This window comes from Macrobrachium rosenbergii, chromosome 56 (genome assembly GCF_040412425.1).
Source record: "Macrobrachium rosenbergii isolate ZJJX-2024 chromosome 56, ASM4041242v1, whole genome shotgun sequence".
In the NCBI taxonomy this organism is placed as follows: Eukaryota; Metazoa; Arthropoda; class Malacostraca; order Decapoda; family Palaemonidae; genus Macrobrachium; species Macrobrachium rosenbergii.
Window position 1 is genome coordinate 7,590,941 of NC_089796.1, and position 6,048 is coordinate 7,596,988.

The 6,048-nt window shown below is 36.1% G+C and overlaps 1 long non-coding RNA gene across 1 annotated transcript; it reads left to right on the forward strand.

The window, feature by feature from the left end:
* The first annotated feature begins 477 nt into the window (after positions 1-477).
* Positions 478-5,794, forward strand: LOC136836630 (uncharacterized). The gene is made up of 3 exons (XR_010852439.1): positions 478-741; positions 3,099-3,202; positions 4,023-5,794. It is a non-coding gene; the product is annotated as an uncharacterized lncRNA (long non-coding RNA).
* Positions 5,795-6,048: the final 254 nt, after the last annotated feature.

Here is a 6,048-nt window from a genome sequence, read left to right on the forward strand (position 1 = left end):
TTAAATTTAGGCATAATCGTGCTTCTGGCAACGATATAGGATAGGCCACTACCAGGCAGTGGTTAAAGTTTCATGGGCCGCGGCTCATACAGCATTATACCGAGACCACCGAAAGATAGATCTATTTTCGGTGGCCTTGATTATACGCTGTACAGAAAGTTCGATTGCGCCGAAGAAACTTCGGCGCATTTTTTACTTGTTTCTTTTAGAAACTGAATTACCGGCTTTTAGAAACAGAAGATGAATGAACATACCGCAGGTAAGCCCATCCCACTGCCTGACGTAAGATTCGTTCAGTCAGCCTATCTCCTTCTGTGTTAGTTTCCTCTTACAGAGATTTTTCATCATTTTTTTTTTTTTTTACTTATTTGGTATTTACGAAATTTTATTATTCAAAATTAATGTGACCCACAATTTTTCTGTTAGGAAAAAAAAAAGGAGTTTGGAACCATCGTCTACTTTTACAAAGTCCCGGATTTTCTCTCCGAGTCAGTTAAATGTAAGACAGTAAGAGAATAACGTAACAGACTCTGTTCTGTGAAAATCCAGGAAACAGAGATAGGAGATTATGTTGTGTGCTATGAAGTGTTAATGGAGAACCTGAGCCGGTTATAGTAACGTTTTATCTTGATTGAATATAGTAGAACTAATAAGATGGTCGAAAATACGTTACTGCGCCCAAGATACCACCTTCAAGAATGTCAAGAGTTCTTTAATTTCAAGTCCATGATTATTGTTCTGGTAAGTAACAGAATGCTCTAAGCTCATGGTTACCCGTTTCTGTGACAAACTGAGGTGTTAACTGGAAAGGTTCATGCGTTGTAGTTAATAATTGTCAGGGTTCTGTTAGCCTAATTTCCCAGAGTTTGTGACCGCATAAGATTGGAACTAAATATTGAGCTCGTCTGACGCTCTCGGGAGATATGAACAACTGCATCCAAAATATCTGGTGCAAGGTGACATTGGGGCACTAGATGCCAATTGTGTAAACGATAATTTGGACATGTTGCGAGTGAATGTTTTAAAGTTGACAGTTTTGTTCATCCATGCTGAATTTTGCTTAAATCATCTGATGGTTAACATAGTTGAAGGAATTACAGACTTAATAGTGATTGTTCGTCTGTCTCATGTGCTATAACTGTAATTGGTGCTACTTTGGCTTTTCTACGCGCCTCCCACGCCGAGGTGCTACTACTAAACACCGTATGGTAAATGTAAAGTAGACGGCAGCACGAAGATTTCATTGTATTAATATTTGTCGAAAACAGTATGTAGAAATGGGTGTATATATACTTTGATCCCCGAGGGGCTAGTACTAACCACGGCGTCCCAAGGAGCTTCCGCCAAGTTTACTAGTAGCACCTCGGAGTAGGTGACGCGTAGATAACAAGCCAAAGTAGCACCCTGTAATTTTCATTAAGATAGGATTGAGGGTCGAATTTTAAAAATCAGTTTTTGTATGCTAGGTAAATCTTGGAAAAAAACTTTTCAACTAAACCTTCATATCAGTAAGACATGGTTTCATATGAAGTTGTGTTCTGATGAAGATACTTTCTGGTTCAGCTTTACGGTTGTAAATGCAGTAAGTTTTGATGGTGATTAAGATGGCCTATAACCCAGAATGCACAAATTAACTTACTTTTTACTTGTGATGCTAGTTTCCCGAGCTATAACCAGCAATCTGGTTGCATCAGCAGTCAAGGTTAATTTGAAGCGCTTGTTATATTAAAATAAATTCAAGTATGTCATTTCCTGTCAGTCACACAACCATTTATGTACTCTCATCACCCTGTAGTGGTACTGGGGAGGAAAATGCAAGGAATAGAAGCAGATGGAGAAAGTTGACTCGAGCGGCCGACCCTACTATACAGTGGGACTAATGAGGTCGAAAAAAATTCCAGTGACTTTGCTAATGATATGCATTCTCCTTCCGTGACTTGTCGGCTCGTCAGTGATCGACCGATTTAGTAAACTTAGTGATGACAAGAACAAATTTTTAGAGATTCAGGATATGCACAGACTACTCCTGGTCATGTTTCGTTAGCAGCGTTGTAGTTTTGCAGTAAATCAGTATTGAATAAACTACATATAGTGCCTCCTGTATTGTAATTTTAATTGATTGTCCATCAAACATAGAGGTGTGAATCTTCAAAAGGATCCATCAAACATTAGAATAATTGTCTGGGAGAAAATGTTCATTAATGACCCATTTGTTTATGAATACAAATCTGGTGTTATTTCACTTAGAGATAGATTCATTTGCCTTTAGGTTGATATTTGTCGAGATAGGCGGGGTATATTTACACAGCTTAGAGTGGTCATCCACGTTTTTGTTAACCAACTTGCGCTTGTTGGTGATGAGTAGAATTGTCGACCAGCGGACGTAATAACCAGGAGGTTTTTAATTATTTTTTAGCACCTCCTATCAGATTTCACTGGTTCATCTGGCCATCAGTATTTTGTCAGTTCATGGTTTTCGTTGATAACTTGTTCTTGTGTCGTAATTTTGTAAGTGTCTACAGTGTTTTCATAGCCATTGGCCTCAGTTTTACTGTGATTTTTTGGGCAGATAATTGAGTAGCCTGGATGCTGTCATTTCTTAGGTCCCTTTGCTATATCTTGACTCATTTTATTCAATATTTGCCCGTGCGCCATTATTTTTCTTCAGTATATTTCTGTTACATCGACATGTGTTTAATGGCCACCTCGCTCTGTTTTGTTTTAGTGTTTTATTGGGATCAGTTGCAATTACAGCAGGCTCATAAGGTCTGTTTCAAGTTGTTAAGCATATCAGCTGCTGAGACTTACAACACTTCCAAAAAAAAAAAACAAAAATAAAAAATAAGGCTGACTTGGTCATTCCTAAAAAGCTGATCAAAGATCAGGTGTTAACTGAGGGAAAAATTATTGATCCCTGCCGTTAGTAGCTGATTTTTGTGTAGATTTTATACCAGGTAATTTTAAGGCCATTCGCCAGAGATCTCGGACTGTACATACAGTATATTAGGAAAACATCTGTTAAACTTTTAGAAAAATAAATATTTTGAGTAAAAAACAAAATAATACAATTTGGCAGTAAAATTTTCATCTTTTTCCAGATGATGAGTGATGGCGATTTCCTGAGAGTGGAAACTGACTGAGCTTTTAATAGCCGTAAAGCAACTGAATAACCAGTAAAACAAGGAGGAAATTCTATGAAGTGGTGAGCTTATTTTCCGCGTTTCTTGAAATTAGATAACGTATTGAATGATGTTCTGAGAATATCTTGCTTATTTATAAAAATCACCATTTTAGATAAGTAAAGTCAGAAAACGAAATTTTTTTCTTTAAAGCAGTGTAGCCGTAGCTTAATTCTAAGGTTAAATAGCTAGAAAGTTGATAGTCTTAGGATTTTATATTAAAATATTGAATTGGTTATTTTGCCTCAGTAGTTTTCGATCTGTAACGAAAATTTAGTGTTCTGAAATATGTCTAGATTATGGGACAGAGCCATACGCAAAATTCCCAATTTGTTCCCATGAATGCATTGTCCTCTTTCTAGAATTTGTTTTGAGACTGACTTTCCATTAGATTTTGTATACTTTGTTGATAAATTATCAAATGTAGACACATTTAATGTCCTAGCGCTTTCTGGTAATTACAATTAGTATGAATGGCTCTAGTTCCGAATATTTTTAGTAAAGTGGCTTTTTCAATCATTCCAAGGTTCTCTAAGCTTCAGATGCTTGAATTTTTGCTTACTCGACCGCCGTTATTTACATTTTGATATATATATATATATATATATATATATATATATATATATATATATATATATATATATATATATATATATTATTTTTTTTTTTTTTTTTTTTTTTTTTTTTTTTGTAAATAAACTTGACAAAATTTACACATATAATGTACCGTACAGGCTAGGTCTTCTTCCTTTGTAAATAGTAAATCTTTTTTGGTCTGTCATATTTGTTAAGGATTTGAAATGGTTAACCAAAGAGACTAATAAATTGTATTTACACTTTCAGAAACTTAACCAATGATTGTAGGGAGTGGAACTGGTTATCTAAACAAGGATTTTTTTTCTGGAGGACCGACATTTGCAAATACAGACACTCTCTTCAAAGATGGAATATTAGCAAGTGGATGAAGAAACAGTCAACCTCAGTTGCTTCAGGAATCAACTTTAAGAATATCTCTCTCCAACTACAAAATTGTCAGAATTGTGTGCCTAGCAGTTATGGGATTATAATGGTTGACAAACTTGAGCTGAATGTTGTAAAAGTGGCAAACTGAATAGTTAGACATTGGTCACAATTTCTAGTTTTCAAATGTTCAAATTTTAAGGCTTTTTCGTTACGAAATATCCCGATTAAGATCACAGTTTGCTAGATCTAACTTAGGTTAAATGTTTAGGTAGTTAAAGACTAATCTGAGAATAGGTCAAAATATGGTTTTAGTGTTTGGTAATTTTGACGCTGAGAAATAATCAGGAAAAAGACTTAGTCAGTTGTAGAAATTTAGGTAGCGAAAGAGTCTTTAAGGCTAGCTAGAGTTAGAGGCAATGTTTGCCGTGAAAGGTCTCTTGTTCGTGTATTTCCCGTTTTTACTTTACGTAATTGATGATGAAAACCATTACCTTGAACGAATTTGCAAACAGCAGAGAATCAATTTGAACTGCTAAAAAGTTGTCAAAAATTGTTTAGTTAAGTAGGATACCTTGTAAACAGCAATTGAAAACACGGTTAACTTATATAAGGAATTATCAAGGGTTTACTGATCAAATCATCAAATCAAATGTCCCTTTTAAAAAACGGATGATTCATTTTCCTGAAACATATTTTAGGGCAAGGCTAAAGTAGGGTTGAATATCCAACTCCACAACATGTCACGCTTAATTAAAAATCGATTATTCTTACCCTTCAGTGGTTCAGGTACTGTAGGGAAACATTTAATTTTACAAATATGTTGAGTAAGTTTCATTTGGTACCATGAATTCATCATGCATTTAGAATGTTGCATAAACATACTAACTACATCTCTGTCAGGTTTAGCCCAGATGACTTTTATTTAAAAGTCTGTCTGTCTTTGTGAGATTGTAAGTTTTCCTCAAGATATTTGTCAGTTTCTCTCTCTCTCTCTCTCTCTCTGTTAAATTTAGATTCTCAGCTCATGGCATTGTTGTTCGAGCTGCATACTGTTAGGCTTGGATTTCTTAAGTCACAGTTATTCAAACATTCTCTCTCTCTCTCTCTCTCTCTCTCTCTCTCTCTCTCTCTCTCTCTCTCTCTCTCTCTCTCTCTCTCTCTCTCTCACACACACACACACACACACACACACACACACACACACACACTTTCGATTCGAAAATGGTCGTAACTTTGGCAGAGGAATTTATAATCGTCAAACTTCCAGTTCCTCAATAGTTCGCAGCTTTTACAAGTTCCCGATTGCACAGAATCTAAACTGCCGCCTTGAGCAGAATGGACGGACTTGAGGGAAGTTTCCGAGTTTCTGAAGTCCCCGAGTTTCGAATTTTACATCCTGCCCTCTGCTTTTCGGAATGATCCGTCACGGATGCATTTTTACCACTACGATTTTTGTGAATTTTTAAGTTAGTTCATATTCCAGTTGGTTTACATATGTTGGTTCCATTCCACGTTTTTTTGTCATTCCGTTAGTTTAGGTTTAGTTGAGTCCGGGTTAAAAAGTCACAGAAAAAAAAGTCACAATAATCTTTCCTAGATAGTGACCCCCAAGGGTTTTAACCCGGTATGTATCCACCTTTGCGGAGTGTTTAGTACAAGCCCGTTAGGAATATTTTTTTTTAACCCGGTATGTACCCACCTTTGCGGAGTGTTTAGTATAAAGCCCGCTAGGGATTTTTTTTAACCCGGTATGTATCCAACTTTGCGACGTGTTTAGTACAGGTCCGTTGGGGACTTACGTATAAACATAAACAAAAGACTGTAAATATCAAAAAGACAATGACCACCAAGAAATGCTGTGAATTTTTCCGCTGTGACTTTATTACCGGCCACCATAAATAAATGT